A 15646-nucleotide genomic window follows, 5' to 3' on the forward strand; every position below is an offset into this window, starting at 1 on the left:
GAGCTACATGACATTGAGCATGAAGTCACCCACGTGTCCCACACAAATGTACTCAAATGTACCCAAGTGGCCGAATTGGTACAGTGATACATTTTGAAGGAAAGAACTATATACAAAATACATAAATGCTATTCTAATGCTATTCTAACACACCCCCCAAAAATTAATATATATATATATATTATTATTATTATTATATTATTATTATTATATATAAATGAAATAAATAAATTAATAATAATAAACAAACAAATAACAAGGGTAACTATTTACACATTTTCTATTTACAATATTGTGAAGACCCTCAGTCCTCTACACAATATTGTGCTGCCATGGCCCATAGCAGTCTCTTTCTGCTGTAAAGCAGAGGCTTACTGAACAGGTGGTGCAGGTGATGGGGCATTTCCTGTGACAAAGGGCACAACGACGTCTCCCTACTGTGCCCTTTTTGCCCTGGGGCACATCCATGCCTGCAGAGATGAATCTGGGCAGGTGAACACCACTGGTTGGAGCAGAAGGTGCTGCAGTTGACTTGCTGTAGCTAGCAAGCTCCTGGATGAGCAGCTCCCTGAAGGCTAGCTGTGAGATGGGGGGCTGTCCACAGGTCTTGGCCATTTCCTTCTGGAGGATGAAGGAATTCACTACAGCAATGTCAATGAAATGATAGAAAATGTTTTGTACCATTTCATGGTCTTGTGAAGAACATTGTAGTATCCTATCAGCGCATCTGACAGGTCCACACCTCCCATGCTCTTGTTGTAGTCCTTCACAGCAGCTGGAATTGGAACATTTTTTGTGGTCCATTTTCCACCATAATTTGCAAATAAATTCATAAAAAATCCTACAATGTGATTTTCTGGATTTTTTTTCTAATTTTGTCTGTCATAGTTGAATGCTGAAAATTACAGGCTTCTCTCATCTTTTTAAGTGGGCACAATTGGTGGCTGACTAAATACTTTTTTGCCCCACTGTATATAGAGTACAGGGAACATAATCACTATGGTGAAGTGCTGTTCCATTCCATGTTTATGTAAAATAAATGTAAAAAATATATCACACACACACACACACACACACACAGTATTGCCAATGTGTACTTTACACATTTTATTACAGATTATATTTTTATATATTGCAAAACAAAAACATATATTTTTAAAAAATCTCAAATTAATAATATTTCATATTATTTTCAAACAATGACATTAGCATTAGAATTTACCAATCCAACATGGCATCCTCGCCGTGCAGAAACATTTCTTCCGCCTGGGAGTCGAAACTAGCAAAACTAGCTTCGCTGAAAGATTCATCTTCCTGAAGAAACTTGGTCTCACTGTCTCGATCAATTTCCTCTATAATTTGGGTTAAATCTGTATACCTAGACTTTGTTGTTAGCTTTTCCTGATTTATTCGCCATAATTTCAATATATAAACTTGTTGAAAATGCTATTGAATATGTATTGCTATGTGTAACACTCGTGGCTCCGTCAAGTAGGATTTGCAATGGCGAATGAACCTCTTTTACGCCAGAGTTTATGACAAAGGCTGGTCTTTGAACGTATAACCATTACATATTGCCGGTTACCTCAGCTCATTGGCTATCTTCCAAGCTAGATTTCAAGATGATCAGTTGTCATTGGGCCAAAATACAGTCAATCAAAGATAGACCGGTCCTACCATTGGTGCGCAATGAGGTCATTGATTGGTGTCTTCAAATCGGTTGGTTTCGGTCAATACGTCCCGGGAAAAGAACCATCATGTATGGTTGTGGTAGTAACAACTGAAATAACAACTGAAACAATTGAAATGAAATCAACCATGACTGGATAAACGTTTGTTTAGTGTGTGTAATTACCACGAACGCTTCGTCCCAAGTTGAATGAGACGGAAATCACAACGCAACCGGTTTACAAATGTTTCGTGTTAGGCTATAAAAATGGATTTTATCAAACAAAACGAACATTCACTGTGTAGTTAGGACATTTGGCATTACCACCAGAGGAAGATCTTCAATGGTAAGCGATTTATTTTATTGTTATTTCTGACTTTCGTAACGCTAAAAATCGCATGTTTGCTTTTGCAGTAAACCTTTTTGAAATCTGACACAATGGCTGAATTAATAAGACGTTCATCTTTTAAATTATGTAAGATACATGTATTTACAGGAATGTTTAATACAACGAATGGTGTATTTAAAATGTTAGCTCTCTTCAGTTTCACCGGATGTTGGCCTGGTGGGACGTGAGCGTCTCACCTACCCTAGAGAGGTTAAATGGAAGAAGTGTGGAACCACCAATACTTTTCTTAGAGCTGGCTGCCTGACCAAACTGAGCAATCAGTGGAGAGGGGCCTTGGTCAGGGAGGTGATCAAGAACCTGATGGTTACTTTGACAGAGCTCAAGAGTTCCTCTGTGGAGATGGGTGAACCTTCCAGAAGGACAACCATCTCTGCAGCACTCCACCGTCAGGCCTTTATGGTCGAGTGGCCAGACGGAAGCCACTCCTCAGTAAAAGGCACATGACAGCTCTCACTTGGAGTTTGCCAAAAGGCACCTCAAGTACTCTGACCATGAGCAACAAGATTATCTGGTTTAATGAAATCGAGATTGAACTATTTGGCCAGACGGAAGCTAATCCTCAGTAAAAGGCACATGACAGCCTGTTTGGAGTTTGCCAAAAGGCACCTAAAGGACTCTGAGACAATGAGAAACAAGATTTTCTGGTCTGATGAAATGAAGCTAGAACTCGTCATCTCTGAAGGAAACCTGGCAGCATCCCTACGCTGAAGCATGGTGGTGGCAGCATCATGATGTGGGGATGTTTTTCAGTGGCAGGGACTGGGAGACAAGTCAGGATCGAGGGAAAGGTGAACGGAGCAAAGTACAGAGAGATCCTTGATGATAACCTGCTCCAGAGCACTCAGGACCTCAGACTGGGGCGAAGTTTCACCTTCCAACAGGAAAACGACCCTAAGCACACAGCCAAGACAATGCAGGAGTGGCTTCAGGACAAGTCTCTGAATGTCCTTTAGTGGCCCAGCCAGAGCAGGGACTTCAACCCTTTCAAATATCTCTAGAGAGACCTGAAAATAGCTGAGCAGAAACGCCCCCCACCCAATCTGTCAGAGTTTGATAGGATCAGCAGAGAAGGATGTGAGATTCTCCCCAAATACATGTGTGCCAATAATGTAGCGTCCTACCCAAAATGAATCGAGTCTGTAATCGCTGCCAAAGGTGCTTCAACAAAGTACTGAGTAATGGGTCTAAATACTTATGTAAATGTGATATTTCACTTTTTTATTTTTAATAAATTAGCAACGTTTCTAAAAACCTGTTTTTGCTTTGTCATTATAGGGTATAGTTTGTATGTTGATGATGGAAAAAAAACATTGAATCCATTTTTGAATGGTCGAATTGCTGATAAGAAACCACTACTTAAAGACACCAATTATAATAAGAGACTTGCTTGGGCCAAGAAACACGAACAATGGACATTAGACAGGTGTATGTATATCTGTCCTTTGGTCTGATGAGTCCAAATTTGAGATTTTTGGTTCGAACTGCTGTGTCTGTGAGATGCAGAGAAGGTGAACAGATTATCTCTGCATGTGTGGTTCCCACCGTGAAGCATGGAGGTGTGATGGTGTGGGGGTGCTTTGCTGGTGACACTGTCTTCGATTCATTTAGAATTAATTTAGTATTTTAATTAGAAAAGTAGCCAACAAGTGCTCAGCATATGTGGAAACTCCTTCTAGACGGTTGGAAAATTATTCCAGGTGAAGCTGGTTGAGAGAATGCCAAGAGTGTGCAAAGCTGTTAAGGCTGCTTTGAAGAATCCAAAATATAAAATATATTTGGATTTGTTTAACACTTTTTGGTTACTACATGATTCCATATGTGTTATTTCATAGTTTTGATGTCTCACTATTATTCTACAATGTAGAAAATTATCAAAATAAAGGAAAACCCTTGAATGAGTAGGTGTGTCCAAACTTTTGACTGGTACTGCAATCCAGACTCACATTAAACATCTCCAATCAAAAATCAAATCCAGAGTCGGCTTTCTATTCCGCAACAAAGCCTCCTTCACTCACGCCGCCAAGCTTACCCTAGTAAAACTGACTATCCTACCGATCCTCGACTTTGGCGATGTCATCTACAAAATGGCTTCCAACACTCTACTCAGCAAACTGGATGCAGTCTATCACAGTGCCATCCGTTTTGTCACTAAAGCACCTTATACCACCCACCACTGCGACTTGTATGCTCATTGGCCCTCACTACATATTCGTCGCCAGACCCACTGGCTCCAGGTCATTACAAGTCCATGCTAGGTTCCGCCTTATCTCAGTTCACGATGGCAACACCCATCCGTAGCACGCGCTCCAGCAGGTGTATCTCACTGATCATCCCTAAAGCCAACACCTCAATTCGTTCCAGTACTCTGCTGCCTGTGACTCAAGTTGAGACTTTTATCTCCCTCACCAACTTCAAACATCAGCTATCCGAGCAGCTAACCGATCGCTGCAGCTGTACATAGTCTATAGGTAAATAGCTCACCCTTTTTCACCTACCTCATTCCCATACTGTTTTTATACTGTTTTTATTTATTTACTTTTCTGCTCTTTTGCACACCAATATCTCTACCTGTACATGCCCATCTGATCATTTATCACTCCAGTGTTAATCTGCAAAATTGTATTATTCGCCTACCTCCTCATGCCTTTTGCACACATTGTATATAGACTGCCCATTTTTTTCTACTGTGTTATTGACTTGCTAATTGTTTACTCCATGTGTAACTCTGTGTTGTCTGTTCACACTGCTATGCTTTATCTTGGCCAGGTCGCAGTTGCAAATGAGAACTTGTTCTCAACTAGCCTACCTGGTTAAATAAAGGTGAAATAAAAATAAAAAAATAAAACATTGCTCTTAGGCTGCATGAGTTTTAACAAAGTTCATGGTCTAGCCTATGCATTGTACATTTATTTTACCTTTAATTAACTAGGCAAGTCAGTTAAGAACAAATTCTTATTTTCAATGACAGCCTAGGAACAGTGGGTTAACTGCCTGTTCAGGGTAAGAACAACAGATTTGTACTTTGTCAGCTCTGGGATTTGAACTTGTAACCTTCCGGTTACTAGTCCACCGCTCTAACCACTACGCTACCATGCCGTACATTAGGCCCAACATCATACAGCTTACAAGAGTAGATTTTAGACACTAAACTTTCTTTATTTTCTTGCATATAGTTGAAATACTATTGATGTGAATTTGTAAATACAGCGTAAAGAGTCCATAATATTTAACATATATTCTATTTTATATTGTGCTGCACACATGCAATGTATTTTAATGAACATATGAGCCGGATGACTTTGCCGATCCACAAAGCAAAAAGAAAACAGAGGGGTTTTCAAAGACCGGACTGCATATCAATCTGCATACATTACATCTCTCAGCTCCCTGGAACACCATCTGGAATTATTTGAGAAAATACACAGGGAGACAGGGGTAATGTTCCAAATGGCACCCAATGACCTATGTAGTGCACTACTTTTGGCCATGGCTCATGGAGCCATTTGGGACACACACAGATACTTTCCAAACAATGTATTTGAACAAAGTTTTTTGTCTACTACGCCTCTAACCCTCACTTAGGGTTGTGCTTTTACATTTTACCGCTTTTATTATGAAGTTGATCATACAACAACCATTAGTTTATATTTCCTTGGGTGTTTTGTGTGAGACACAGGGAGGGAGTCTTTGTAATCAAACAGATCTGAGCAGAACAGGACCTGCATAAAGAATGAAGAGAATTTGAGGTGAAGCCAGACTGAGCTGCTGTAATTGCTGGAAGCATTTATAATTTGCAACACTGAAAACAAAATGTAATTTCCTTGCTGTTTCTACAAGTAAAATAAATACATATTCAGAAATGAAAGGCTGTAAAACATACCTACATAACACACACTGACACAAGCATGAATATATGCACACACACGCTAGTTAATGCGACATCCCAGTTATATCCCAGTTATGTCTTATTTTTCCCTCTAAAAAGGTCCATACTCCCCCTAGCCGCTAGGATCCTTGAATGTTGAGCCAACATTTGCATGATTAAAATGTTTTGAAATTCAAGACAGTCATAATAAAGTATAATTCTCATATGGTCCTGCTCATGAAAATTGGTCTCTTCAAGATAATGTGTCTGGTGGGTTCTTTATTGCATTGTCTTCTCTTGAATTTGGAAGTCCATATACATACTTAAGTACTCAGAGAGCATGACTGGATTCTCCTCATTATACAGCTATGCCCTTGGCCTGCAAAAAATAAGAGGAGCCTGAGCAACAGGGAGCACCAGGTTCCATAAGAAAAATGGTATAGGGATGAATGCTAAGTTGCAATCTATTCCCTGTACAAGTAGTGCACTATATAGGGAAAAGGGTACCATCTGGGACATAATATTAAGAGTCTTTGGATCAGCATGGAGCCGCAGTAGCATGTGAACAATGGCATACATCTGTCTGGCTCCATAGAAACAGTCCAGGTGTCTTTCTGCAAATAAGTTTTAATCTCGGTCTTTAGTTTTTTCTCTCTCTTTGTTTTTCTACTTCCAGTTTCGTGTTGAATATATTTTAGTAAAGAAATATAGAAAGCGAGCTGTTGCTTGTTTTTATCTGAAGAAAAGTCACAGGAGCAAAAGGGACGACAAGGTTACAGTGAAAATAGTATCTCCCTTGATGTTAATCAGGATTGGGTAGGTTACTTTCTAAATGTAATCTGCTACAGTTACCTGTCCACATTTTGATCAGTAGCGTAACTTTTGGATTACCCAAACTCAGTAACGTAATCTTTTGGATTACTTTTGGATTTCTTTCCCCTTAATGCTACAGCATACAACAACCTTCTAGATGATTTTGTGCTTCCAACTAGTAGCTACGTTTTGCCACTCTCGTCTAAAATCATCTAGCTAGTATAAGGGATCCAATTCCAAGCACAAAGGAGTTATTCTATTTGATAGAGCGAAGTTGTTAGTTCTCATACAAGCCTTTCATTCTAATAGCAATATGTCATATTCTTGACCTTCAACATATGCACAGTGGCAAGAATAAAAACTCAGTTGGGAGATTAAAAGTCTCCCATTCAATGGTGTTCCACTTCAAGTTGTGGGCACAAATCTGTATGAATGCCACCAGGGGATAGACAGACAAACAAAAGCCAAAGAGAAATATGCTGCTAAAATGAACAAGAAGGCAGTACCTTCAAAGATGGATCACTATGTTTTATACCATACACTTTTACAACATTCATTTCATTTTAATAATGTTTAACTACTAACTAACAATATAATGTTCCTCAATAACATTGAAGAAGATATAAGAACTTTAAATGGGTGTCCTAACACTGTGGTCACTAAAGATCCCATGGTACTTATTGCAAGATGTAATGTATGTATGTAATGATGAGTACCATTTTATGTGTAATGCTGTGTATAAAAGTACCATGTATGTAAAGTGTATGAATACCGTACATATAAAAAAAACTCAAATGAAAAAACAAAGTCACTTTTGTCCTCTGAAGACCATACCTTTGAACAGAGAGGGAAACAGGTACAAAATACCAAAACGTTCAACTGCAGGGCTATGCTAAGTTAAATAGATACGTGTAAATTATTATAGTAGGTGCCTAGGTGCCAAATACATTTTTCATGTTTACGTTTTTTTATTCTTCTGTGAAATGTGAAACTGTGAACATTTTACCTGTGGATTTTGAAAATAACAAACTCAAATCAAGATGTCAATTTGTTTATCTACATGCCATTTTAAAAACAATGTAGATGTTGAAGTAAACCTACATTGGGTTAAGACAAGTAACTATGAGTAAGTGCAAACATCATGATAGTAACTATGAATAAGTGCAAACATCATGATAGTAACTATGAGTAAGTGCAAACATCATGATAGTAACTATGAGTAAGTGCAAACATCATGATAGTAACTATGAGTAAGTGCAAATATCATGATCGTAACTATGAGTAAGTGCAAACATCATGATAGTAACTATGAGTAAGTGCAAACATCATGATAGTAACTATGAGTAAGGGCAAACATGATGATAGTAACTATGAGTAAGTGCAAACATCATGATAGTAACTATGAGTAAGTGCAAACATCATGATAGTAACTATGAGTAAGGGCAAACATGATGATAGTAACTATGAGTAAGTGCAAACATCATGATAGTAACTATGAGTAAGTGCAAACATCATGATAGTAACTATGAGTAAGTGCAAACATCATGATATTAACTATGAGTAAGGGCAAACATCATGATAGGTTTGCAAGCGGAGTTTGAATAAGACATCTGATTACCACTTTGCATTTAGAATGGTTGGTTTTATTATAGCTAATAAATAACCAAATCATTGATGGATCACTAAATAACAGAAATGCGTCTCTCGTCTGCATAAATCCCTCATCTGATTGGTCGTTTCCAACTAACCGTAAACCGGTATATGTGTCAACACACTCCGTCATCTGATTGGTTGAGTAGGCGGGCCTTCTGACTTTGGGGCTGCGATAACTTGTGACCACTGTCGCTATACATGCTCTCTGCTCATGGCGGCCAGTGTTGCCAACTATTTTTTTGTGAGATCCGCTATTGGTTCCTTGATTTGTCGCTAGAAGTTGTTAGATGACGTTTTGCCTTGCCATGACAACGTCACAGCACTAATTTCCCAATTTCCCTTCCCTTCCCTCGCCCCCTCTTATGCAGCACACCCTCGCCACTTGTGCTTCTCCGTCTGTGTGCGTTGCTGCACAGACAGATTTTCCCACTTTCATTTGCAGCGGAATTGAGTGGGAAAAGTCGCTAAATGCTATCATAACCATAGAAACCCTCCGTGTCAAAACGCCCCAAAGGCAATCTGAAAAGAAGCTAAATTTGTCGCTTAGAACCTTTTACAAATAAAAGTCACTGGAGGGGTCTGAAAACGTACTAAATATAGCGACAAATTCACTAAATCAGCAACACTGCAGCTCTGAGTCTGTGCATATCCATAGCAATGGTTCAGCTTGGGCTGCTCTGCTCAAGGAAGAAAGATGAGAGCAGTTAGCTGTTAGCTACTTTTTGTAACTCTAAACTCAGACGAAACTCAAAGGAACATTATTATTTGCTGTCTTATATTTGATGAGGTTAAAGCACTTCTGACACCATGTCATGATCTTAGTCAGATAGGAATGTACTGCACAGCAGAGCACGAATGCGGGGCCTGTTTGGCTCGGGTCAAGCAGAGCTCTACTGTTGGACCTAGTGCTCCCCTAATACAAAACAACATCAGTGCCATGTTGGAACATGTTGGTCTAATGGCTTAGTATAGGACCAATCACAAGCAGTCTAATGAGATCTTTGTCAACAAATACAAAAAGCAACCAACGCTACACACAGTACATGTAGCCAATGTTCCATTTTGGGCCACTGAGCAAATTTCAGGTCTGCTGAGGACAAATGCAAACTTTGTGAAATTTCTGTGCAACTTCCAGTGCACTTTTCCTGTGATCACTGAGGCTGTACCCGCTTAAGTTACAGTTTTAACAGTGGCAAAGTAGGATACTGTGACCTATTTGATCATAATGTAGGCCCACCAGCATGGCCTACCATCAAAAACAATGGAGAAAATGCATCCCATAACATTTTAACATGGAAATAGCTGTTATATCATTCAGCATACAGAAGAAGCCAATGTGTGGTGTTCAATGTAGGCCTACATTCCATGAGACTTTAAAAAAAAAGAAACATGCAGGGCTTGGCATTAACCTGTTTATCCACTTGTCTTTCAGACAAGGAGGTGACTGAACATGAAACCACTTTACAAAATAAAATGCATTATTATTCCCATACCATTATTACAGAGAATTAGACAAATTATGCTACCCTCTGCCTATTGGCTACTTATCTTATTCAAGCCTAACTCGAAATACAACACTGCCCCTTTAAGACAAAAAAAGCTCTTTACCTGACTCTTTCAAAGATACATGTTTTCTGCTCTTGTAGGAAGCAATCACTCCCCTTTTGCTGACTACACATTATCTATATGTCATGCATAGGTGTAATAGGTGGCAGGGAAGTCAGGCGCAGGAGAGTCAAATGGAGTGTAAATATGGAGTCTTTTAATAAAGTTCCACAAGTATGCTCCATAACAATAAATGTACAAACAAACAAAACATGGGTACGAAGACCCGACGCGCACCTATACAAACAATAACACTACACTGACAACAAATCAATCTCTGACAAAGACATGAGAGGAAACAGAGGGTTAAATACACAACAGGTAATGAATGGGATTGAAAACAGGTGTGTGGGAAGACAAGACAAAACCAATGGAAAATGAAAAAAGGATCAATGATGGCTAGAAGACCGGTGACGTCGAACGCCGAGCACCGCCCGAACAAGGAGAGGCAACGACTTCGGCAGAAGTCGTGACAGTACCTCCCCCTGACGTGCGGCTCCAGCTGCGCGTCGACACCGGCCTCGGGGACGACCCGGAGGACGATGTGCAGGGCGATCCGGATGGAGACGGTGGAATTCTGATAACATGGAAGGATCTAACACGTCCTCCACCGGAACCCAGCATCTCTCTTCCGGCCCGTACCCCTCCCAGTCCACGAGGTACTGAAGGCCCCTCGCCCGACGTCTCGAATCCAAAATGGATCGAACAGAGTACGCCAGAACCCCCTCGATGTCTAGAGGAGGCGGATGAACATCACGCACTTCAGCCTCCTGGAGCGGGCCAGCCACCATCGGCCTGAGGAGAGACACATGGAACGAGGGATTAATACGGTAATGAGTGGGTAGTTGTAACCTATAATATACCTCGTTCACTCTCCTCAGGACTTTAAACGGCCCCACAAACCGCGGACCCAGCTTCCGGCAGAGCTGTCTGGCGCCTTATGGCACGCTGAAAGTTGACGTGGGCTGCCTCCTAAGCGTGCCGAAACCAATTGTCCACCGCAGGGGCCTCGGTCTGGCTCTGATGCCAAGGAGCCAGAACCGGCTGATACCCTAATACACATTGAAAGGGAGTAAGGTTAGTGGAGGAGTGACGTAGCGAGTTCTGAGCCATCTCTGCCCAGGGCACGAACTTCGCCCACTCCCCCGGCCGATCCTGGCAATAAGACCGCAGAAACCTACCCACATCCTGGTTAACTCTCTCCACCTGCCCATTACTGGTGAAAACCTGAGGTAAGACTAACCGAGATCCCCAGACGCTCCATGAACGCCTTCCAGACCCTTGATGTGAACTGGGGACCCCGATCAGACACTATATCCTCAGGCACCCCATAGTGTCGGAAAACGTGTGTAAACAGGGCCTCTGCAGTTTGTAAAGCCGTAGGGAGACCGGGCAAAGGGAGGAGACGACAGGACTTTGAAAACCGATCCACAACGACCAGGATCGTGGTGTAACCCTGTGAAGGTGGAAGATCAGTCAAAAAATCCACCGACAGGTGCGACCATGGCCGTTGAGGAACGGGTAGAGGTTGTAGCTTACCTCTGGGCAGGTGTCTAGGAGCCTTGCACTGGGCGCACACCGAACAGGAAGAAACATAAATCCTCACATCCTTAGCTAAAGTGGGCCACCAGTACCTTCCTTCAAGACAGCGCATCGTCCGACCTATCCCAGAATGACCAGAGGAGGGTGACGTGTGAACCCAATATATCAATCGGTCGCGGACAGCAGACGGAACGTACAGACGACCAGCTGGACACTCAGGGGGAGAAGGCTCTGCACGTGACGCCCGCTCAATGTCCGCGTCCAGCTCCCACACTACCGGCGCCACCAGACACGAAGCTGGGAGTATGGGAGTGGGATCCATGGACCGCTCCTCTGTGTCATACAGCCGAGACAATGCATCTGCCTTAATGTTCTGGGAGCCTGGTCTGTAAGAAAGAGTAAACACAAAACGAGTGAAAAACATGGCCCACCTTGCCTGGCGAGGATTCAATCTCTTCGCCTGCCAGATGTACTCCAGATTGCGGTGGTCAGTCCAGATGAGAAAAGGGTGTTTATCCCCCTCAAGCCAATGCCTCCACACCTTCAAGGCTTCGACGACAGCTAACAGCTCTCGGTTCCCCACATCATAGTTTCGCTCCGCTGGGCTGAGCTTCTTCGAAAAGAAAGCACAGGGGCGAAGCTTCAGTGGCGTACCCGAACACTGAGAGAGCACTGCTCCTATCCCAGCTTCGGATGCGTCCATCTCCACTATGAATGGCAAAGAGGGATCCGGATGAGCCAGCACAGGCACCAAGGTAAACAGAGTCTTCAGGTGCTCAAAAGCCCTGTTCGTCTCAGCCGACCACTGCAAGCGCACCGGGCCCCCCTTTAGAAGTGAGGTAATGAGAACCTCCGGTAGTAATTGGAAAACCCCCAAAAACGCTGCAACTCCTTTACCGTGGTTGGAGTCGGCCAATTACGCACGGCTGTAATGCGGTCGCTCTCCATCTCCACTCCTGAAGTGGAAATCCGATGCCCTAGGAAGGAGATGGATTGTTGGAAAAACAAGCATTTCTCAGCCTTGACATATAGATCATGCTCCAACAGGCGACCAAGCACCCTGCGCAACAGGGACACATGCTCGGCGCGTGTAGCAGAGTATCATCGATATACACCACTACACCCTGCCCGTGCAGGTCCCTGAAGATCTCATCTACAAATGATTGGAAAACTGATGGAGCATTCATCAACCCATATGGCATGACCAGGTACTCATAATGACCTGAGGTAGTGCTAAATGCTGTCTTCCACTCATCACCCGTCTTAATACGCACCAGATTGTACACACTCCTGAGATCCAATTTTGTGAAAAAACGTGCCCCGTATTGATCAGAGGTAGCGGGTAGCTATATTTCACTGTGATTTTATTAAGACCTCGATAATCAATGCACGGGTGTAAACCGCCATCCTTTTTCTTCACAAAAAAGAAACTCAAGGTGACGGGTGAAATGGATGGCTGAATGAACCCCTGATGCAGGGATTCAGAGACATATGTCTCCATAGCCTCCGTCTCCGCTTGCGACAGGGGATACACGTGACTCTTGGGATATGCAGCGTCTACCAGGAGATCTATCGCACAATCCCCCCGTCGATGGGGTGGTAATTGAGTCGCCTTCTGTAAGAGCCAAATCGGCATATTCGGGGGGAGGAAACCCCTAAACACCTACCTGAGCATTCTCGCGACCACCCCGTGAGAGCCCTCTGTGGCCAAGAAACAGTGGGGTTATGACAAACTAACCAGGGTAGGCCTAGCACCACAGAATACGCAGGAGAATCAATAAGGAAAAGACTAATTTTCTCCTTGTGACCCTCCTGCGTTATCATACACAAAGGTGCGGTAACCTCCCTGATATACCCTGACCCTAATGGTCAACTATCTAAGGCATGAATAGGGATAGGCATATCCACAGGAACAATAGGGATCCCTAAACTATGAGCTAGACTTTTATTAATGAAATTCCCAGCCGCACCTGAATCAACTAGTGCCTTATACTGGGAATGCAGTGAAAAATCAGGAAAAGAGTAGAGACAAACATTAGTGCAGCAGAGGGCTCTGGATGAGAATGGTGCCTACTCACCTGGGGTGACGCCAGAATGCCCTGCCTGCCCTCTCTATTCCCAGAGGAACCAACCCGGCACCGACCAGCAGTGTGCCCTCTGCGACCCTCCCAATTCCATAGGTTCGGGAGAGAGGGTGCCGGAGGATGGAACAAACAGACCCCGATCTAGACGTCCACGAGTAGCCAGCATGTTGTCCAGCTTGATGGACATGTCCACCAGCTGGTCGAAGGTGAGGGCGGACGTCCTTGCGTAGACTACAACGGTAATGGTCGATCAGGGCCCTGTCGCTCCATCCAGCGCCGGCAGCCAAGGTCCTAAATTCCAAAGCAAAATCCTGTGCACTCCTCGTCTCCTGCCTCAGATGATAGAGGAGCTCACCAGCTGCTTTGCCTTCAGGTGGGTGATCGAATACTATCCGGAACTGGTGGGTGAACTCCTCAAAATGGTCCAAGGCCGCATCCTCCCTTCTACCGTGGCTAGATATAAGTTTAGCTTGAGGAGGAAACCCTGGCAGCCGGCAGTATCTCCGTTGTATCCCGTGGGTAGGGATAAATGGATCCTCGATTCCGGAGAGGAAAAAACGTTCACGGGAGATTCCGGTTGTGGTGGTGGTGGCGCTGGAGAAACTCCCTGTCTCTCCCAGCGATCCATTTTCTAGACAATGTGCTCCATGACGGAGCTGATACACTCAAGCTCCCTCGCTTGTTCCTGAACGCATTCCTCCAGGTCCATGGGTATAGTGTCTTCTCCTGCTGACTTCATATATATTGGTCAGAGATTCTGTCATGCATAGGTGTAATAGGTGGCAAGGAAGTCAGGCGCAGGAGAGTCAAATAGAGTGTAAATATGGAGTCTTTTAATAAAGTTCCACAAGTATGCTCCATAACAATAAATGTACAAACAAACAAAACATGGGTACGAAGACCCGACGCGCACCTATACAAACAATAACACTACACTGACAACAAATCAATCTCTGACAAAGACATGAGGGGAAACAGAGGGTTAAATACACAACAGGTAATGAATGGGATTGAAAACAGGTGTGTGGGAAGACAAGACAAAACCAATGGAAAATGAAAAAAGGATCAATGATGGCTAGAAGACCGGTGACGTCGAACGCCGAGCACCGCCCGAACAAGGAGAGGCAACGACTTCGGCAGAAGTCGTGACACTATAACTGGGCTTATAACTCACTAACTAGCAAAGGATATGAACAAAATGTGCACACGTGGCTACATGCAGCTCTCGCTTTGATTTTAATTTAATTTAACTAGGCAAGTCAGTTAGGAACAAATTCTTATTTACAATGATGGCCTACTGGGGAACAGTGGGTTAACTGCCTTGTTCAGTGGCAGAACAACAGATTTTTACCTTGTCAGCTCAGGGATTCAATCCAGCAACATTTTGGTTACAAGCCCAATGGTCTAACCACTAGGATACCAGTTGCCCCAACAAGTGCATCTACTCACAACCAATCATGCTGTAAACACAGTCCAGTTCAAAGTAATTGGCACAGATCCATATATCGCAATGGTTTTGCTGCACCGGTCTGTGAAGAGTATGCTTTCTGCTTACAACAAAATGCATACTAAGTCTTGCATAGATGGTATTGCTTTGGTATGTTTCATTGAAAGTGGCTAATATTGTGTTTACAATTGCCACAGTAAAGGGGAACGTGGATAGTGTTAACTAACTGGAAAAACTCTAGAAAGTTGAGTGAAGTTCAATGTCTCGGGCTACTGTCTCGGGCAGTCTCGGGCTACTGCGTTCCAGCGTGCAGCTTAGAGGGAACATTGCATGTTGCTTTTCTTATTATTCGTATTATATATATATATATATATACAGTGGGGCAAAAAAGTATTTAGTCAGCCACCAATTGTGCAAGTTCTCCCACTTAAAAAGATGAGAGAGGCCTGTAATTTTCATCATAGGTACACTTCAACTATGACAGACAAAATGAGAAAAAAAATCCAGAAAATCACATTGTAGGATTTTTAAATGAATTTATTTGCAAATTATGGTGGAA

General features: G+C 42.8%; 1 long non-coding RNA gene across 1 annotated transcript; it reads right to left on the minus strand.

Annotated features, from left to right (window-relative positions):
- Positions 1-10151: 10151 nt before the first annotated feature.
- On the minus strand, positions 10152-14785 carry LOC127915088 (uncharacterized). Its single transcript, XR_008090168.1, has 2 exons — positions 14554-14785; positions 10152-10251 (listed from the first exon to the last, which is right to left on the minus strand). It is a non-coding gene; the product is annotated as an uncharacterized LOC127915088 (long non-coding RNA).
- Positions 14786-15646: the final 861 nt, after the last annotated feature.

Source organism: Oncorhynchus keta, chromosome 34 (assembly GCF_023373465.1).
Source record: "Oncorhynchus keta strain PuntledgeMale-10-30-2019 chromosome 34, Oket_V2, whole genome shotgun sequence".
NCBI lineage: Eukaryota > Metazoa > Chordata > Actinopteri > Salmoniformes > Salmonidae > Oncorhynchus > Oncorhynchus keta.